Consider the following 21,978-nt stretch of genomic DNA (forward strand, 5'->3'; position numbering starts at 1 on the left):
ACAAGGGTGCTGGGGACATTAATATCTTACTGTTGGCATTCAGAAAACTTTTCAAGAGGAGTAAAAGGCAAAGGTTATTCGAACATAAAAGACCACAATTATTTGTTCACCAGAAGGGTCAATTCAATTCAATAGGCTAGGCCAAAGTCAATGGGCTAAAGTTTTGGATAGGATATAGCGGTTCTGGTAAGTAAACAATAAAATCTCTGCACAAGTTCTTAGAAGTAGTTTGTAAAAAGAAGAATCGAATGATGGGTCACAAGCTGATTAGGCCTGCGAGTTGCAAAAGTTTCAAGCACTTATTGTGAGAGGTAAGTTTTCTCAGTCTTGTTTTACAGTACCTTATAATGAAGAAAAAGATACAGCTGATGACTGCAAGTGCAGAGAGAGAAGGGATGAGGGAGGGGGTAAGGGCTAGGAGTACCACGGAGGGAAGTGCTAGGGAGTAGGTTGCAAGCAGCTATTAAGTCACTGGCAGAGATCACTTGGTAAGAGTGGTCGAATGCCAATAAATAAGTGCAGGCCTATGATAGCACTGGCCGGCGGGCGCCAGGGAAGTGCTGGGAGGTGGACAGAGGCTGAAGGCGATTGGGTGTGGGAGGGCAGGGCCTGGAGGACTGTTGGGGAAAATTCTCAGAAACGTGCTAATTCCCTTCTACCTTAGAGACCCCCAGCTCTTTTGCTGGACTTAGGACTTTTAATTTTTATCCTGGAGAGAGTGAGACCTTTCTCCCACTCCCTCATGTATTTGTGGCTGTGCCTCAGTCGTCGGGACAAGAGGGAGGACGTCGGGGGACTCCTGCACTGCACTGGGACGGTCAAAGCTCACAACTGGCAAACTTCAATTTCAGTGACTGTTTTGCGTTTCAGCTACTGCACTGCTAACAACGCTGGTCTTGGCTGTCAAGGTGGACTGTCCTGGCTTCTGGGGTCCCACACTCGGGTGAGGGGTGGGGGGGGTCAGGCTCGGGCGGTCCAACTTCGTGGAAGTCCGGAGGATCTTCCAAACGCTTTAGGCTAACTTAAAAGCAACGCACACAAACTGGTGTCCCGCTCCCTGGTTCTACGGTTTCCTGCATCAACCAACTCCCACATGAGTGTCCAGGTGGCTTACTTTGGAGTTGATTGGTACCACCAACTCAAAGGGAGAAGTCGTCCTTGCAGGGGCTTCTCTGTTGATTCGAACTTGTCGTCTGGGCACTGCAGCAGCGCTTCACCGGGCAAACCAACGGTCCAGCAGTTGCAGCAGACATCCTCTTCAAGGTCTTCTTTTGTCCCTTCCTCCAGTGGTCGACTCTGTCATCCAAGCCAAAAGACTCGCCTTTTATTCAGTTCTCGCCCATTCATTCCAGCACAAAACTGAATTTTCGCACACCGCCTATTCACGGATTTCCTGATCCATCACCAGCAGTGGCGCAGTGAACCTCCATCAGTGCCAGTTACGCCCCCAACACTGCCCCTTGCGCATGAAAAAGCCATCGAAATCTCCAATACGGCGCAAAGGCCCGTGCTATCCGTGGCCCAGCATACAGCCCCCCTACATCGTAATTGCGTGAAAACCTGCGCGCACCCCGCTCGCGCCAGCCAAATTGCGTGAAAAGGGACTAGCGAAACCCAGCGAAATGGCATTCCCTGCTCATGCCATCCAAATCACGTGAAAATATTCTTGCGTACCCACGTGAATACGCGTGCCCTGCTCGCGCCAACCAAATCGCGTGAGAATGCCCTCACGTACCCCCGTGAATACGTGCACCCCGCTCGCGCAAGCCAAACCGTGTGAAAAGTGCCTACCGTAACCCCGCGAATACACGTACCCCACTCGTGCCAGCCAAATCACGTGAAAAGGGCTGCACATGCTGGCATCACCCGCGAACACACCCCGCAGGCAGCCTACACCACAAGCAAGGGACCCCCCCCCCATTACCCATGACCATGCTGGCTGGCAGCCCAAACCACAAGGGACCCCCATCACCCGTGACCATGCCAGCAGGCTGCCCGCACCACAAGGGTCTGCTTCCCCCCCCCCCATCACCCATGACCATGCCGGCAGGCAGCCCACACCACAAGGGATAGCCCCCCCCACCCCATCACCCATGACCGTGCTAGCAGGCAGCCCACACCACAAGCAAGAGACCCCCCTTCCCCCCATTACCCATGACCATGCTGGCTGGCAGCCCAAACCACAAGGGACCCCCATCACCCGTGACCATGCCAGCAGGCTGCCCGCACCACAAGGGACTGCTTCCCCCCCCAATCACCCGTGACTATGCCCACAGGCAGCCCACACCACAAGGGAACCCTCATCACCTGTGACCATGCCAACATTGCTCAACAGCAGGGACACATGACAGAGCCAATGCTGAGTGAGACACGCACCAAAACATTGACAGCATACACCACTTAGATTTGATTGAACAATAATGTATTAAAAATAGTAATCCACACCAAACAAAAAATGTTCATGATAATGGAAATTAAATGAATGAAAATCATAATGAAATGCAAAATCAAAAGCAATCCTAAAATTCAAAAATCAAAAATCCAGAAAGTGGTCCACATCCAAATGAAGTCCTCATGTCCTCACGGCAGGCAGCCCACACCAAAGGGGAACCACCCCCCCCCATCACCACATAATTCCACAGGTACAGCAGTCGGGAGTCTTCTGTGTCAGCAGAGGTGGTCGCAGCAACAGGATCCCTGGCAATGGCTTCTGTGCAGGCACCAAATACAGGACATGTAGGCTGCAGGCACACTGAGTGGGCTGGCAGCAGCAGATGGCTCGTAGGGGGCAGCTTGGGGCGTTGTGGGGCAGGTAAATGGCCATCTGGGCAGGAGCGTGGTCTTCCATGTGTTGTCAAGTGGCCAGCTTGATGCAGAGTGACTCCTCACATGCAAAAACAGTGCATTAGTGTGGAATTCGAGGAAAGGCCCTTAACGCATAAGTAATGTGATGCGCGCAGGGTTTGCCTTCAGTACGGGTTAAAGTTCTGTGTAGGGCAGCAGTTCGCTGTACGTTCTTTTCGTTGGGACTGACGTGTGAGATTCTGCTTTTTGTGGGTTCACATGCGATTTCTTCACTACGGTTGCAGTGTGTACTTCTTGTTTTGGGTAGTGGAGTTGCCTACGAGTGCGTTTTTCTTCTTATATCAAGGCAGACGATGAGTCACGCATGTACTTTTCCCACTGTGGTTTCCCCTGTGTGTTGCGTACCCCATTTTCAAGGTCAGAGTCGCCTGCATGTCCCATGCTTACGCATTTTGGGTGTTCCTGGGTGCCATGGTGTATTGCAAGACATTTTTTCCACACACGTGGGCTACCGAGGGGTCGCATGAATGTTTCTGGGGATTTCTGGGGTGCCTGAGAATTGTGTGACCCGTCATTTTACCCCAGGGGACACGGACAGCCTCGCAGGAGCACAGCGGTACTCATTCCATCCAGTACCCTGCCCCCTTCACCTCAATTGCCCAGGACAATTGTTGTGTGCCCCTCCCATTCGCACTAGTCCATCAATGCCATGGTTGGGAGGCCACCAAGTGGTAGGGAGGCAAAGCTGGGCAACCTCCCAGAGGAGGCCACGGTGGGGCATGTGGCCAGGGTGGCCAGGGTAGGGAACCTGGGCAGGGTGGTCCACAAGGGCAGGATGTCCGGGCACATGCTGGGACAGGTATGCCACCCCTCCACCCCCAGCGGGTCAGGAAGATGCTGCTACTGCAGACATCCCCAGCGCCCGTCTGACCCGACAGTCAGTGTCATCTAATGTCATGGGCAGCCAGGTTGTGGAAGTTGCAGGTGCAGCTGTGGAAACCACCACCCAGGATCGGGGACAGCCAGCGCAGGCTGCATTGGAACAGGGTGACTCCCACGCAGATTTGCGTGTTGTGAAGTCCAAGACACGTGTGGCTAAGGTGGTTGTGACCAAGTCACGTGTATCTGGGGCAGTAGTGACATCTGCTGCCCCGAGCATCCAAGTTGTGGAAGCTGCAGGGGCAGATGCAGCTAACACCACCCCGCCTGTGAGTCAGCCAGCCAGGACTGTGTTGGTCCCAGCCCTTGGCACTGAGGCAGTTGTGGCGCTGGGTCCTGGCGACAGCACGCAGCAGACAATGCCTTATATGGTTCTTCCACCCAACAGCCAGTCAGGGGAAGGGACAGGGCTTCCTAGGAATTTGGGAAAACAGGGTAACAGGCAATAGAAACCAAGAGGCCCCAGGGGCCATCTTGCCTTCTAGCAGGAATCCACTGATTCCTATGGCAGGGCCTGGGTATCCCAAAATGAAGGATACTCAGAGCTCCTGTCATATCAGCATGAAGCTGCCACCAGCCCATACCCTGCTCTGTGGGAAACACAGGTGTCCAAAAATATAAACTAGGGATACAGTGGTGTACTCCCACCCATGGGTGCCAAAAGGTTATCCCAAGGGTCTCTGTTCACCATGACCAAAAAGAGGAAGAGCTGCTCTGCCACGGGTTCCAGTGGACTCCTGTGCAGAAAAAAAAACAGAACGCACATAAGTGAGTACAGGACAAGGACATGGAGGCCCTGTCGCTCCAATGCATTTCCAGCATCACAGTAACCCATTTGCATCATCCGTGAAGACTTTTTCCCCCAATATGGGTGCCCACGGAGAGTGTGAGTGTGTCCTGTTCTAGCAGTAACTGAAGAACCCGAGGGAGAACCGGAGGTAGCAGTTCAGATAGGACCGGGACCAAGGGGATTTTCCTTTCTTATAGATAATGGGGCAACCAGATCATGCATCAAGGAAGAAGGATTTCCATTCTCTAACAAAGGTTAGGATACACAAGGTTTTTCCGGGATGATTTTGATAGTTCATCTGACAAAAGATTTGCCCTTAACGATAGGAGCAGCATATTGTAGCACCTTTGCTGTATTCAAGAGACACTCCCATCAATATTCTGGGAAGGGATTTATTGAGCAAATTGAATACCACAATTTCATTTTCAGAAAAAGGGATGTGTGCTCCACACCAGAATGTGCCCATGCCGGGTGGCAGTACTGATTTAGGCATACCATGTACACAGTGCAATGAGAGGGATACCCACACATACAGAGATGTTGCTGGGATGGTTGCCAGGGAATGAGGGGGAAGGTGTTACGACTGTTTAGCGACTTTGTTGTGTCCCTCCTCAGTTAGCTCAGGCACACACACTCTACCGTATTTGGGGGAAGTAGTAGAACAGAAAGATATAGTTATACTGGTTGCTACTGATGAGAACAACATGGAATGGTGATCCATATTATGTATTGATCCTACACTAACAGGAATAAGTGGCAGAGTTGTTTGCTACAAAAGAAAACGAGGAAGTAGTAGTGTTTGAGCTTAGCCTACCTTACCCAGTTTGTATAACAGAAAGAGCAGTGCCCCAAAAGATGCAGATAGCAAACCAGAAAGCCCACTATTTAGAGGGTGATTTGGCAAAAAGTGCCCAAGAGCTTGTGGACAACAGGACCACAAGATGTATGAATACTTAAAGCGGTGTATGGGTAGTACACATTAAGTTAAAAGAAGGAACACTATTGCTACAAGTAAAACAATGGGCCTCATTACACGCTAGGCGGTAAGGGTTTACCGGTAAGGGCACCGGTACCGGTAAACCCTTACTGCCTTACTACGAGTTCCCTTTGCGGGACCTGACCTTAACGGCTGGTTTTACCAGCCGTTAAAGTAGGGTGCCGCAAAGGGACCTCGGTGCCAATTAGGGTACCGTAATTTGCGGTACCGTAATTAGCACCTTCCCCATTCCCATTATGGGAATGGGGAAGGGCCTTGGTGAATGGGGAATTATCGGCCCCGCTCACCTTGGAGTAGGCCGGTAATTCCGCCGTCCACCAAGGCGGACACGTTAAAATACCGGCGGCAACCATGGCGCTAATAGCGCCATGGTTACCGCACAACGTGTAATGAGGCCCACTATCCCTTATCACGAGAAGCAGATGAGGGCATATATGAGACATTGCATGCCCTACGGCCGCAAGGCATAATACAGGTAAGTTCATCACCTTGCACTACTGCTCTGTATCTGGTTAAGAAATCAAAAGGGAGGGGTGTGGCGTTTTATACAGGATTTGCGCCCTCTGAATGACATTGAGGAAGAATATCCATTGGTTCCAAACTCCGCAACAATTATTTTCAGCGTTCCAGCAGAGACACATTTTTTCCACAGTGGTTGACTTAAAGAATGCTTTTTTTCTCCATTGCAATGATATTCATTGACGAGAGTTCCAGCACTGATCAAACCACGGGACAAAAGTGCTCAGGGTGTGCAAGAGTGCGATATGGAAGGGGGAGTACAAAAGGGGGAGGAGTTAGTGTACCCACAAACATGATTACCAAATCATTACTCTGCACACGCAGCTTAATTAGTACCACTAATTGAAGCACTAAACATGTCCGAAGGCTAAGCAGGGAATATCTTCTCATACTCCGCTTATGTCACCTCTACAGTACACTAAGGACTAGCAAGATGGGAAAGTGACAGCACTCCTGTTCAACATGCAACATTGTTGAGAGAACTATTGTAAATGTTATCACGTCCAGTAGAATTAGCATTAATAAAGTACAAAGCCCATACAGGAGGGCAAGATTATCTCACTGGGACACAAAAGAGCAAAGGCACAGAAGAAGCAGCGTATGTGTCGGAGGGATCACATGTGCTGTACCCTGGTGAGAAAGAAAAGATCCCCCCAATTGCAGCCCTGAAAGTGAGCAAAGAGGAGGATGCATTGCCAGAGAGTTTTAATGCAAAACCAATGATACAAATAATTGAGCTGCAAGGAGGAGCATCAGGTGCTGAAAAAGCTCTGTGGAAAGGAGGTGGTGCTCTCTGTCTCCGACTGATCTGGTTTAGAGACATGATAGCACAGGAAATGTTGTTATGCCGAGAAAATTGTTACAATTGTCATTAGAACAGCTTCACCATCTTTCCCGCGCATCAAAAGAGCATGTGGCTGCAGGGATAAGTGAAGGCTGGTTTGTGCCATATCTGTATGAATGTTTCCGAGTATGTGAGTAATTGTATGGTATGCCAGAAGTACCTATCAGGTCATACATTAAGGGAAATTTGCCGCGACCGGAGGGCACCTTCCGGCACTTGCATATTCATTACCTAGATATGCAAGAGAGGTGTACTTCAAACAAGTACCTGCTAGTAGCGGTGTGTCCATTCTCACGTTGGCTTGAGGCAGGTCCTTGCGCCCATAACGATGACTGCTCAGCGGCACAACACTTGGTGAGGGAGATGATCACGAGGTGGGGAATTCCAGATGACATTGGGCCTCATTAGGAGTTCGGCGGTAGCCATGTCGCTATTGGCGGCATGGCTGCCGCCGAAATCGCGTCCGGGTCCTCAGAATGAGGAATTACCCGGGCATTCCGAGTTCGGAAGGCCCGGTAATTCCTCCCCCTAAGGACCCGGACCCGGTCCTTCCCCATTCCCATTTCAGCCCCCATAGGGCTGAATGGGAATGGGAGAGGGAGCAAACAACGGGCCATTACAAGATGGCCCGTTGTTTGCTCCCTCTTCCGCTCGCGGGATCCAGTAAGCACGCCTGGTTTTCCCAGGCGTGCTTTCCGTGTCCCGCGAGGGGAACTCGTAATGTGGTGGTACGGGGTGAACGACGCCGGCACCTTTTACGGTGCCGTTCACCCTGTACCGCCAGGGTCGTAATGAGGCCCATTGGCTCTGATAATAATCAGCACTTCGCTAATGAATTAAGGAAATTTCAACTCTCCTGGGGATAAGACATAAACCAAGCACGGTTTACCCTCCCCAAGCCAACGGTTTGGTAGAGAAGAAGAATGGACTGCTGAAAATGCGACTGGCAAACTTATGCAAATGCTTGGAAAATCGTGGGTGCACTTCTTACCGCTTGCTTTATTTGCCTTGCGGAATACACCTGGAAATCCTCACTTGACTCCTCACGAGATTGTTACAGGGCGGAGAATGCATGCGCCAAATCTGTCATAGCGTACAATCTCTGATGCTCTTCCTACTTCTGCAATTCTGGGAGGGAAATTTGATCAGTATCTCAAAGAACTTACCAAGTCCCTTAAATACATATCATTACAAAAAAGGCCTAAAAATCAAGGTGAACCTCCAAGTGATGCGAACAAACAATTTCTAAAGCAGAAGCTCTTTTTCCTGGAGACCAAGTGCTCATCAAAAACATTGTCTACTCGACAGAGACTGCAGTAAAGCTAGAGGGATGGAGCAGATGGGTCCATATAACAGATGTTCCCAGAGACAAAGGGACAGTCTCCCGAAGCACAACATGATGGGAAGTATTACCGAAATATCGTTACATTTTCTAACTTCATTGAGATTTTTTCAGAAACCAGCATATGAGGGAGCAGAAAAGGGTGTGTGCTGTAAAAAAGATGACCAAAAAAAGAAATTTTCAAGTTTTTGGAGTATTATGATATTAATATATGTTTTAACATATCATAGTTCTTTTTATTTTTCATGTTTATTTAAAGAAATAAGTGGAACACAGTTGAATGCAAAAAGGATAATAGGAAAGAGGAGTGTGATGAATGGGAAGGGCATCCACCACAACACTGAGGAAGAGAATAGTTCATTAACAGGCAATGGTGCTCATTACGGACCCCGAGGTAACCGTGACGGTGCAACCGGCGGGTTGCTGCCGGACCCGTACAAAATTACTAGCACCAGACTTCCCGGCGTCTGGAAGTCAGGTGCAGGCAATTTCATTAATCCCATTCCCATAGAGTTCTTTAGGACTCTATGGGAATGGAGACACGGAAGCACAGCACCGTTGTTAATAGTGCCGGTGCTTCTGTGACGGTTCTGCCTACCGGGGCCGCTGTGCCCAGTCGTGTTAGACCTATCTGGCACCGCAGCTCCAGCAGGCGGACCTGTAATATGCAGGTACGGAAACAACGGTGCTGGTAACCTTACTGGCACCCTTGTTTCCGGACCGGCAGGGTCTGATTGAGGCACAATGGGCCTCATCACACGTTAGGCGGTAAGTGTTTACCGGTAAGAGCACCGATACTGGTAAACCCTTACCGCCTTACTACGAGATCCCTTTGCGGGACCCAACCTTAACAGCTGGTTTTACCCATTCCCATAGGGCTCAATGGGAATGGGGAAGGAGGTAATAACGGGCCCGCAAATAGCGGGCCCGTTATTAGCTCCATGGTCCCTTAGCGGCTCCCGCTAAGGGCGGCTGGTAAAACCAGCCGGCCTTAGTGGGACCCGCTAAGGGACCTCGGAATACGGAGGTAAGGGGTTACCGGCACAGGCATCCTTACCGGTGCCGGTAACCCCTTACCTCCAACCTTGTAATGAGGCCCAATGTGTTTGTGCTGTTCTACTAGGTCTTAATGATGTATGCCATGAGAGCGTGTTACGCAGGTATATGGGTGTCTGATTGCGTAAACATTTATGTGTTAGTGAGAGTGTTTTAAGTTCAATTCTTTGCTTGATATTTAGCCAGTTTAAGTTCTGTCTGGCTGTAGTAATATGGTGTTTCCTTGGAATGTTACATGCTGCTCTAAATGCGTTATTCTGCATAACTTGCATTTTGTTGGTATTCTGTTGGGACGTTCCTAGATAAAGCGCATTACAATAGTCGAGCTTAGAGAGCACTAAGGCTCTTGCATCTGATATATAGTTAGCCGAGGATAAGTAGGGACGACAAGCTGTAATAAGCTTACAAGTGGAAGCTGTGGCCGAGGCTAGGGCATTAGTGTGTCTCGTGAGCGATAGTGACCAGTCAATGTATATGCCTAATGTTTTCACATCATTTGCTACCTTGATTGTGTTCCCATCGATAATGAATGTTTTAAAGGCTGCATCTAGTTTGTTCAATTTGGAAGGGGAGCCAAGTAACAGTAGTTCGGTTTTATCGTCATTTAGACATAAACCATGTTTTGACATCCACATTTGTACAAAATTGAGGGTTGCCAAATTTGTTGGCTACCCTATGCAGATGATACTGTGCTGTTGGACAGGATGCCGATTGGCCTGCAGAGGTTATTAGATGAACTACATGGATATGTGGCAGAAAATAATCTCAAGATTAATGTGGGAAAAACTAAAATCATGATCTTTGGGGGAAATCAAGGTAAGTGTAGACAACTGAAATATCAATGGAAAATTGATACACAAGCCATTGAAATTGTAGAGGCAAACCCATTCTTGGGTATGCCGATATGCAAAAAAACATCCATCAACTATTATCATGAGATGATAGAAGTTAAGGTCTCCAGAAAATGGAATGTGATTAGATCATAAATTTCCACTAAAGGAGGTTATTCAGTGGAAGGTCTACTGGAAATGTATAAAAGCTGTATTATACCGGGAGCACCATATGCCCTAGAATCTTTACCTTTGAGGGGTTTGTTTTGGCACATTTGGAAAAAATAGAAGTCAAATTATGGAAACCAGCATTGAGACTCTCTAGAGCTACTCCTATGGCTGCTATTAGATGTGAACTAGGCCTTTCCTCCATTACTACACTATGGAAACTAAATTGTTGCAAGCTTTATATAAGAATGCTATCCCATAAAGAAGATGGTATATTAAAATTGGTGGGCAGTGGCATGATTAAGAATAATAATAATAATTGTTTTATGAAAGATTTGTTACATACTGCCACTAGTTTTTTAAAGGATATAAACTATACACTTTCTGACGAAATGATTAAGCCAGAATGTATTATAAAAACTTTGAAAAAGAAAGCCATACGTTGGGATATGTTCAACAATTTAGACTCCCTGGGAAATAAGAAGCGATTTACGGAATATTGCCTACAAGGATTAGAAGTGTCTAAACCTAGAGGCTATATCCTTAAAGTTGCAAATATGGAACTGTCTAGATTTATTATGCTATTAAGATTTAACCAACTTCCATGCTTGGAATATGTAGGAGGATGGACAGGAATCCCAAGGGAGAAAAGAATATGCAGGTTGTGTAAAGATGAGCCGGAAACTATTAGACACCTACTTACTAATTGTAAAAAATTAACCGAGTTATACTATAGGAGATACAAAGAGTTGACCAGTGATCTAAAGATGATATCAACTGAACAGTTTTGGTCAAGTATTTACATGGCCTCTGCTTTGATGTATGTAGGTGCAGCGTTTTATACTTGGAAAGAGATTGTTAAGAAATGGGAGAATGTTACAACTTCTTGAGTTACCTTTATTTGGCCCCTACTTTAATAACATTAGGGAGGTTATTGGTTGAAGGTACTGATGTTTTACTTTTGTCTAAGGCAGAGTCTTTTATAAAATTTGTTTTGTTAATTTTCTCCGCTTTTAGTTTCAGATATTGTTGATTTTTGGATCCGAGTCTCCAGTTTCTCAGTGGAGTGGGGCATGGTCTAGTGGTAGTTGTCATGCCCCATAGAACTTGCCCTTTCTGGACTTCCTGGTCCTTATCGCGACGGGGCTTGTATTCCTTGTTACTCCCAACATGGCTGTGCCAAGTGACTCGCCTCGCACCAGCCTTTACGGCGGACACAGCACGTTCTATAATTTCGCCGCGCCCCGCGCGTCTCAACGCTATCATTAGGTAGTGACTAGGTGCGCGTGCGTGCGTGCGTGTTTGTATGTGGTTCGGCGAATCCACTATTCATAGTTTCCTGGTCCCTTCTTCCTTCGTTCCTTCCCCCTCTAAATCTGCTCCCGGAATCCTCAACCCTAGCGTCTGCTACTTTTTTCCTGGACATCCTGGAACTGCAACCTTCCTGAACTCTGAACGCGCGCTGGAGACGGACGAGACTCGAGCGAGCCTATACAAGACCCGATCCGTCCACAAGAGGAATTCTCCCGCGGAACAGAACAAGAAGCGATCCCAGGTGAGATGGGGGGAGATTTACGACAGTAGTATTTATAGTAAGGCAGTTAGGTTTTAGGTATGATGTTGTAACGGGATCAAGTAAGGGGCAATCCTTAGTTTTGGAAGGTTGAGCAATAACTTTAAGGGAAAAGGCACAGTGGTCTAGGTTTGTGTGTGGTAATGGGATACTAGGTATAGTATGAACTATTGTGTTAATACACGGTTTTAGGAATTTGGTTGGCTGGATATCCACAGAGGATGGCAGATTAGTTGTCATTGCTAGATTGATAAATGGTGTGTTATGGCATGGATAGTAGTCAAATCATTAATAATGCTGAAGAGGCCTAGGAATAATATAAGTTGTAATGTCATTTTATGACAATTGCTAATATTGCATATATGAATATGTCATGGTATAAGTTTTAGGCTTAGTGTGGTCACATAAAGTAGCAAGTAGGGATAAAAGGATGGGGGGCTGGTCCCGCAAAGTGACACTAGGGTTGATTGGCACGGTAGGCTAGTCCTACAGAGTGGCGATAGGGTTAAATAGCATTGTAGGCTAGTCCCATAAGGTAACAATCTGGCTGAATAACATAGTAGGTTAGTCCCTTAAGGTAACAGTCTGGCTGAATGACATAGTAGGCTACACCCATAAGGTAACAATCTGGTTAAATAACATTGTAGGCTGGTCCCATAAGGTAACAATCTGGTTAAATAACATAGCAGGCTAGTCCCATAAGGTAACAATCTGGCTAAATAACATAGCAGGCTAGTCCCATATGGTAACAATCTGGTTAAAAAACATAGCAGGCTAGTCCCATAAGGTAACAATCTGGTTAAATAACATAGCAGGCTAGTCCCAGAAGGTAACAATCTGGTTAAATAACATAGCAGGCTAGTCCCATAAGGTAACAATCTGGCTAAATAACATAGTAGGCTAGTCCCATAAGGTAACAATCTGGCTAAATAACATAGCAGGCTAGTCCCATAAGGTAACAATCTGGCTAAATAACATAGTAGGCTAGTATCAATGGATAGGCTTGTAATAAAATGTAGGTTAGTGCAGCAGTCAAGATTTAGTGGGAAGAGGATTGGGGATAGCGACTTAGAGGTAGTCTAGACTAATGTAGTAAATTTAACAGGAAATCGGTGCGTAATAATTGAACACAATAGGATTATATGGTGTACTCACATGACCACCTCCATCCGCGGACAGCCCGCAGACAGACGATGGGCCTTAGGAGCCGGGGCTTTGGTGGGCGGGCCTGCGGCTCTCGCCTTCCGGTTCTTATGGTAACAGAACAAAGATGCAGGTGGCCAATCAGGGCGAAGTTGTGTGTTGCTAGGCAACTGGCACAACAAAAGTGGCAGCCATTTTGGAAGATCGTAGAGGTAACGGCAATTCTTTCACGCGGCAATCATGAGACTCGTATAACTTGGTAAAAGCTAAAGGATAATGCTGTCTGCCCCCAGATAATTCAGGCAGCGTAACGAGATATGAGGCAATGAAATCTCGTGTTGAGGGGATGAGGGCATTGTGCTTGGTAGCCCTACCGAATCACTTCGTCCTGGACCTCCTAACAGCAATAGAAGGAGGTGTGTGCGGCCGACTTGGGTCAAGCTGTTGTACGGCAATTCCTGATGGGGAGGCATCAAATGGAACTAGTGCACCTATACAAGAGATAAGGACACTCCAGGGAAAGATGACAAGTGAGGTTAATGGAGTGCAAGCAAAATACTGGTTGGACAGAGTATTCGCATGGATGCCCACATAGAATTCTGGAGTACTCAGGATGACTGTCCTCATGCTGGTGCTGCTTCTAATCACCTTCTGCGTTATTAAGAACACTCCTAAAATATTTTTTCATAAAAAAAAGGACATTCAATGTTATCCTTGACTACTGATAAAAACAACTTTGAAATGAAAAACAGGAAGAAAGTAATGGGGGAAACTGAAGGGGAGGGTCCTGACGGATGGGTGTTTACACAGCATGCGGATATCAAAAGCTATGACCAGTAATGGGAGTGGATTGTGATGTCACATAATTGTAATTGAGGGTGGTGTGGGAAGGTGCGTGGACCCAATGACCCTGCATAATGTACACAGTTCTATAGGAGCCCAAAGTGCAAGATTTGTCTGTGTCGGGCGATTTTTTCTGTGTCGCACGATCATAAATGCCAATTTTTTTATTGTGTATAAAAGATTTAACTTCAAGGGCGGTTCTTGAACAGCACCTTTTCATGCAGTTCTGTATCGCATTCTGTTTGAATTTGCTGTCCCAGCTGCGTCTGGGGCCCTGAATAAAATTACGTTATTTCTTGCACCATCGTACATACCTTTTCAACTACTTGTGTGCTACGAGGAGACCCCTGATACAAAGCATCAACAAGGACAAGTTATCTTGTTCGGGGCTTAAAAAAGTAAGATGCCCATTTTGGGTAAACGGTGTCCCTTTGTCCCTTACCGCAGCTGGGATGACAGCCTGCGATAAATGTACACAAAATGTCATGCAAAAGGTACACTGCCACCAGCCTGAACAGATAGGCTTGTCACAGTAACAAATTGTTAAGAAAAGGGATACAATGAATCTTCCAAGCACTCCACATAAGGTGGTGTGTGCTGATCTCACAATATAAAACACAGAGGGATAAAAAGTATCCCTCTGCCGTGGTAATTGCAAGAGTTAGTCAGGGAAAGAAAAGACATGTGAAGGAGAAGCTCTAAGCTTCTGTGAGCACTGCACAGAGGGTATACAAAAGGTAGCAGGTGCCCCTCTCTAGAAAGACCATGGCATGATAACCTGTTCTGTGGTTTTTACCCACTTTGAGGGTCCGTAACCATCGCTTTTTGCTCACTGTACTTTTCACAAAGGAGGAATATCCATTTGCACAGAAGATGCTGTGTGTTGCTTCAGGAAAAGGTAGATGCCATAAACTTGGGGGAAAGCATAACTCCAAGTAGATATCCCAAAAAGAGGTCAAAAAGGTTCCCCACACCAGAGTAAACGTGGGGAAAAAGGTTCTCACCCACTCAGCATAAAAAATCTAGTTGCCCATGAAAAAGTGCTGGGATACTCACGGAGTGGAGATTTTACACAAGAAAGAAATCTCCTCTAACAGAACCACTCTTAGCAAGTATACACCAGCTCATGAGGATAATTATGCCACCTGAAGATTGGCAGAGGGTTGAAGAATGCACCACGTGGCCTACTCAGGATCTGGGGACAGGGGACCCATTGGTTCAGGCTAGAGAATTACTGCGATCCCAGAGATATGTCCACAGTAAATAGATTAGGCTTAAATAGAAAATTATAAACAAAATAAGGAGTATCCATGGCCAACTATTTGGATAGGTTGGAAGTGGTATTCGCCCAGCATTCCAGTATCACCAAACCATATAAGACAGCACAGGAAGCTGTAGCTAATTGTTGTTAGTGTTTACTGATTTACAGATGCAGAGCTTAAAGGAATGGATGCATGGACACATGCAGAATGTGAAGGCGCTCACAAAGAGGGGAGGCAAGCCTCTGCACAGGAGCAGAGAAGGGCCATCCATGGGAGAGGCAAGACAAGGGAGGCTGATGGGTGGTTACCCCGGACAAGCAATTTAGCAGAAACAGTGGTGCCCACCAGATCAGCAGAGGCATGGAGGGCCACTATCTTAGCTGATACAGTGGGGTCCAGTAGAGCAGGGAGCTGGCCACATCTACAGGAATCATGGGGTCCCCCACCAGGCCCCTTAGTTTGTAACTATTGTAAGCAAAGAGGACTTTAGAACGAGTGTCCCTATAGACCACAAAGACTGTATCTCCAGGGAAACACAGAACAGGGTGACATCCAGGCTCCCCCACCAGAGAGCATGACCCCCTAATCCAGATGCTTCACTAGGAGCCAAGCTCCTTTCCTCAACCCACATGCCAATACTTGTACCTCTAGACTGCTGAATTCTACCCTGATTGGTCAGGACCCTTTCCGACTACCAGAAGAGAAGGATGTCCTGGAAAGCCCTTTAATCCCAGTAGTTCAAGATGGTCCATAGACCCAGTGTCATGTAGAAGGAATGCATGTATCATGTTCAGTACATGGGGGCTAAGAGATGCACCCTGGGAATATACACCCTTCCAGACATCTGTGTCCAAAGAGAATGTGAAGGCTGCCGGTATATCCAACACTCGTATCATACACCCAGCCACATGGGGCTAAGAGATGCACCCTGGGAATATACGCCCTTCCAGACATCCGTGTCCAAAGAGAATGTGAAGGCTGCCGGTATATCCAAAACCCCTCAGAATCACTTTGGAAGCATTACTGACAGGCAGGCATTTCTTTTAAGCAGGAAGGCACCAGTAAATCTGTTAGGTCGGGATCTGTTATGTAAACGTAGATGTACTATATATTGTACCGCCAGCTGGAGTGTTCTTGAGAGTGTACATGAGAGTGCCTTCTGTAAATACCAAAGCAGTACTCGCTACCTTCCAGTTAGCCATGGGGGTAACTTAGCAAGAAGGGAAGAGGGAGGCTAGGATGACTTGAAGCATTTATTGACACTATACCTGTTTCCTTTAGGTTCAAACATGATAATGAGGCGAGGGACATTCACACAGCTGAACCTCTTAGGATTAAAGTCGACCCATTCAGGAGACTTCCCCATATTCCTCAATGTCCCTACTAGTGACCCGTGTAATATCCCAATACTCCATGTGAAAAAGCCTGGGTGGTTCACCTACGGTTTTGTTCAATGTTTGAGGGCCGTTAATGCAGTATTGATCCCTTCATTCCCAGTGGTGCCAAACCCTGCCACTGTTCTTCCATGCATTCCCCCTTTGCTCCCCGATGCCACCCACTGGATCTTTGTTCCGCACTCTTCTCTGCCCCATACATAAAGATAGTAAACACTGCTTTGCATTCAGGCTTACAGGAGCCCAACACACCTGGGCAAGATCACCCAAAGGATATACAGAGTCCCCCACCCTCTTCTCACAACAGCTAAAGGAGCATTTAGATGAGAATATTACCTGGCATCCCACTGTTAATCCAGTACGTCGATGACTTGTTGATGGTGTCACCATCATATGTTGCCTGTAAGCAAGACACACAGGTACCAATGACTTCCCTGGCTGAGAGAGGGCATTAAGCATCCAAACAGAAGTTACAATTGTGTCCAGAGAGAGTTCATTATCCAGAAAATTATATTATGAAAGGGTATCGCTTCATATCCCCCTCCTGTAAATAGGCCGTTAATAAAATCCTTAAACCTCAGACTGTCACACAAAGGAGCTAAAGACCCTCCTCTGAAAGAAATGCCTCCTCCCCAACACCTAGGACCACACAACCTCTGCTCCCCATTAGACCCGAGACTGGGTTATTTGCACCCCACTGTATCCTCCCATGGTTGCTTGTAGATACTTTGCTGAGGAATTGCCCTCCTTCCTGTTACCTCACTGCAAACTTGTTTTCCTGCTTCCCTCACTGTATTCTTCCTGCCCCTCCTCTAGTGTTAACTCACTGCACACTTGTTTTTCTGCTTCTGACACTGTGGTCATCATTCCACTCCTCCAGTGTTCTCACTGCATGCTTGTTTTTCTGCTTTCCTCACTGTGTTCTTCCTTCCCCTCCTCTAGGGTTATCTCACTGCACACTTGTTTTTCTGCTTCCCTCACCATGTTCTTTCACATATGATTATAAAATGCCCTGTAGCTTTCTGAACCTAGTTCTGCATCCAATAAGTACCATCATAATAAAGAATAACAAAATGTGAGTATTTTTGCGGATAGTTTGTTACTGGTGGTAATGGATTGTAGGTTATGCTGAAATAGTCAAATCGCTTAAATAGTTTACCCTCAAAATGAACTCCAGAAGCTGAGGAAGGCTTTGCAATGATAAAAGCCAGTCTACTTGAACCTCCTGCTTTGGAACTTCAGATTATAGAAAGGCATTTACTTTCTATTGTCATGAGAAGGGGTTGGTTTGGATTTTCCATTACAGGCCCACGGCTTAATACAGTAAGGAACTAGATCATGCGGCTGCATGAAAAGCTGCTGGGTCTGCGATCTGTGGTTGCACCGGAATCAGCAGTAGAGCAGAGTGTGTGCACTGTGCGAGGATCTCCTCACATGCAGTAGTTTACATACTATTGAAAACAAAACCTCCGCACATGTTTTGCCCAAAGCCAGCTGTAAGGTGTGTGTCCTACCCTCCACCCCACCCTGATAACTCCCCTTACCCTCAGCGCAGCTCCTCACCAACCTTATTCTGTATGCAGAGAGCACCTAGGGTTGGCACGCAGTGCCTAGGGACATGCAGTCCCAAAGAGTGATTTAGATGTCAGGCTATTTTCTTCAAAAATGATCGCTCGTTGTTAAACTGGCAATAGTGTTGTTACATATATAATAGCTCACATATATTGCATACCAAAAAGTCTTGGCTCACTCGTGGCAACACCACTTGAAAACCATGGCCCTCTAATGTGTAACAGGGAGGGCACAGGCAGGCAGGACACAAGCTGCCTCATAAGCAAAGAGCAATGTGTGCAGAGAGACATACATATATTACAGCAGTCATTTACCTTTTGTAGTCTGTGCTTCTTACTTTTGCTAAACACGACACACCAATAATGTATTCAACCCTGTGGACAGCAAACATTTTCATATGATGAATTCATCTACATACTTCAAGAATTTAGATGATGGAGAAAATATACAAAGTTTCCAAAGAAAGAGCTGAGTATCTCATCCCCAACCATCATAACCCGCCCTCCATCACATACACAGGAGAAATGCTTAATCGAAGGGTTGCATTGGAAAAGCAGAGACATGTCAACATTTCGCCTGAAAAAACTCCCTTTTCACTACAAGGGTGTGGACTAGCCATACTGCTTCGTGCTACATTTTCATCATACAGCATTTGAGATGTAAATGAGCAAGAGAGAGGACAAGAAGCCTCAGGAACACAACCACCACTCAGAACTTCGCAGAGTGACTGAAGATACTCGAGCTGCATCTTCACCAGCAAGACTGGAGTACAGAGCTGGTAAACATACATACTCAGTGCTGAGAATGGGCCCTGTGCTTATGCTGGGGTAGATGTACATGCTATGTGTCCTACATCTATACTAAAGCTAGTAAACCAGCCTCGTGCCTGCTATTATTAGACCGGGTCATGTGCCTATGCTGGAGTAGATGTACCTGTCCTGTGTCCTACATCTATACTAAAGGTAGTGAGCCAGCCTCGTGCCTGCTATTATTAGATCAGGCCTTGAGCCTATGCTGGGATAGATGCACCTGCTCTGTGTCCTGCATCTATACTAAAGGTAGTAAACCAGCCTTGTGCCTGCTAATATTAGATTAGGCCTTGAGCCTATGCTGGGGTAGATGTACTTGCTCTGTGTCCTGCACCTATAATATGGAAGTAAACCAGCCTGCTCTGTGTCCTTCATCTATACTAAAGTAGTAAACCAGCCTTGTGCCTGCTATTATTAGATCAGGCCTTGAGCCTATGCTGGAGTAGATGTACCTGCTCTGTGTCCTGTATCTATAATTAAGCCAGCCTCGTGTCTGCTATTATTAGATCAGGCCTTGAGCCTATGCTGGGGTGGATGTACCTGATCTGTGTCCTGCATCTATAATTAAACCAGCCTTGTGCCTACTATTATTAGATCAGGCCTTGAGCCTATGCTCGGGTAGATGTACCTGCTCTGTGTCCTGCATCTGTACTAAAGCTAGTAAACCAGCGTTGTGCCTGCTATTATTAGATCAGGCCTTGAGCCTATGCTTGAACACAAATACCATCACTGTGGAATGTTGATGTTGCCCTTGAAAAGGCATCTATTCATTATTGTGTCCAGCGTGGATGGGAGGGGGGGGGGCTTCAACAGAGCTGGTTTTGATCGCTGCCAAGTCAGCTTATCAAGCTATGAGTTATGAAAGGGGCAAAGGTGGCGGGGGGCAGAGATCATTGGATATCTATAGGTCTTTGGCTTGGATGGAAAGGCACATTTGTCTGCATCAGCTCTAAAATAAAAAGTTTAAAACAGTTTTAATTACTTTTTGGAGATAATGTGCATTCAAATGCACACTTTTGCCCCCATTCAAACTCTCAGTTGAGGGTTGGGATTGCTTGTTATGCTTCTCTCCACAGTGCAACATTGGGCCACTGAAAACATTTTACAGGGCCACCTTTGGTTCAGCACTTAGTGCCAGGGGAGGAAAAATAGTAGAGAAATGGAAGAGATAAGGCGGGGGGAGCGGAAGGGGCACGGGCACAGGCAGGGCAGGGGGCGAGCTGCCTCACAAGCAAAGCACAACGTGTGCAGAAAGACAGTAGTTACTTACCTTTTGTAGTCTGTGCTTCTTACTTATTGATGAACACGAGGACACACCAGTAGAGTGTTCTGGTCTGGAGGAAGCAAACATTATCATATTATTAATTCATCTACATACTGCTAGCATTTATATGACGGATAAAATATATATTCAAAATGTCCAAAGAAAGAGCTGTGTATCTCATCCCGCACCTTCATAATCCACTCTCCATCACATACACAGGACAAATGCTTAGGAAAAGCAGAGACAAGTCAACATTTCTCCTAAAAAACTCCTTTTCCACCATACAGCATTTGAGATGTAAATGAGCAAGAGAGAGGGCCAGAGGTTTCAGGAACACAACCACCGCTCAGAACTTTGCAGAGTGACTGAAGATACCTGAGCTGCATCTTCACCAGCAAAGGAGGACCACAGAGCTGGTAAACAGACATACTCAGTGCTGAGAACGGGCCCTGTGCCCATCCTGGGGTAGATGTACCTGCCCTGAGTACTACAGGTAGTAAACCAGCGTCAAGCCTTGTATTATTAGACCGGGCCTTGAGCCTATGCTAGAACACAAATACCATCACTGTGGAATGCTGATCATTCATTATTGTGTCCAGCATGGATGGGAGAGACTTCAAGGGAGCTGGTTTGGATCACTGCCAGTTCAGCGTTTCAAGCTATGAGTTATGAAAGGGGCAAAGGTGGCAGGGAACAGAGGTTTTGGATATAATGTGCATTGAAATGCACACTTTTGCCCCCATTCAAACTTTTGGTTCAGCACTTAGTCCGAGGGGATGAAAAAGAGTAGAGAAATGGAATAGGTAAGGCAGGGGGAGGGGCACAGAGAGGCAGGAGTCACGCTGCCTCACAAACAAAGCACAATGTGTGCAGAGAGACAGTAGTTACCTTTTCTAGTCTGTGCTTCTTACTTATTGATGAACACGAGGACACACCAGTAGAGTGTTCTGGTCTGGAGGAAGCAAACATTATCATATGATTAATTCATCTACAATAAGAATGATCTCAAGTAAATACTGCAAGCAATTCCATATATAATCGAAATGCTGCCTATATCACCCCCCCTTCCTCCCAGTATATCACCCCCCTTCCTCCCAGTATACCACCCCCTTCCTCCCAGTATACCACCCCCTTCCTCCCAGTACATCACCACCCCTTCCTCCCAGTATATCACCCCCTTCCTCCCAGTATATCACCCCCCCTCCCTGTAGATCACCCCCCCTCCCTCCCAGTAGATCCCCCCCTTCCTCACAGTAGATCACCCCCCTTCCTCCCAGTATATCACCCCCCTCCCTCCCAGTAGATCACCCCCCTTCCTCCCAGTATATCACCCCCTTCCTCCCAGTATATCACCCACTTCCTCCCAGTATATCACCCCCTTCCTCCCAGTAGATCACCCCCTTCCTCCCAGTATATCACCACCCTCCCTCCCAGTAGATCACCCCCCTTCCTCCCAGTATATCACCCCCTTCCTCCCAGTATATCACCCCCTTCCTCCTGAGAGTGCCAAGAACGCACCCACAGCCCAGAGCTTCGCAGGGCGACCGGAGATGGCCGAGGTATACCGCGTTTAGCGACAAAGCAACAAACATGCGCAGTTCAGAGATACGATCACTCAAGCATGCGCAGGACAGAAATACGGATCACTAAAGCATGCGCATTGCGCAGATACTGATTAGTCGAGCATGCGCAGTGCAGCGATACTGATCTTTTAAGCATGCGCTGAGCGGAGATACTGATCTCCTGAGCATGGGTTTTCGGGCATTCTATAGCGAGCATGCGCACAAACGAGGGACTGGAATGAGCGGGCTCAGAAGATAAGTCATGA

At 47.0% G+C, this 21,978-nt stretch overlaps 1 protein-coding gene across 6 annotated transcripts in view; it reads right to left on the minus strand.

The window, feature by feature from the left end:
• Positions 1-21,978, minus strand: part of LOC138551359 (zinc finger protein 850-like) — a 267,712-nt gene that overhangs the window by 17,600 nt on the left and 228,134 nt on the right. Inside the window, exons 1-5 of one of the 6 annotated variants that reach the window (XM_069642479.1) lie at positions 21,669-21,740; positions 21,039-21,102; positions 20,157-20,220; positions 18,392-18,451; positions 16,842-16,905 (exon numbers count right to left, since the gene is read on the minus strand). The exons of 3 other annotated variants lie outside the window; for them this stretch is intronic. The gene's annotated coding sequence lies outside the window, so the exon portion shown is untranslated. Of the gene's footprint in view, positions 1-16,841; positions 16,906-18,391; positions 18,452-20,156; positions 20,221-21,038; positions 21,103-21,668; positions 21,741-21,978 lie in introns of those variants that run through there. 2 more of the 6 variants (XM_069642481.1, XM_069642482.1) reach the window with 2 other exon arrangements.

Source organism: Ambystoma mexicanum, chromosome 1q (assembly GCF_040938575.1).
Source record: "Ambystoma mexicanum isolate Mex_15411 chromosome 1q, UKY_AmexF1_1, whole genome shotgun sequence".
Lineage (NCBI taxonomy): Eukaryota > Metazoa > Chordata > Amphibia > Caudata > Ambystomatidae > Ambystoma > Ambystoma mexicanum.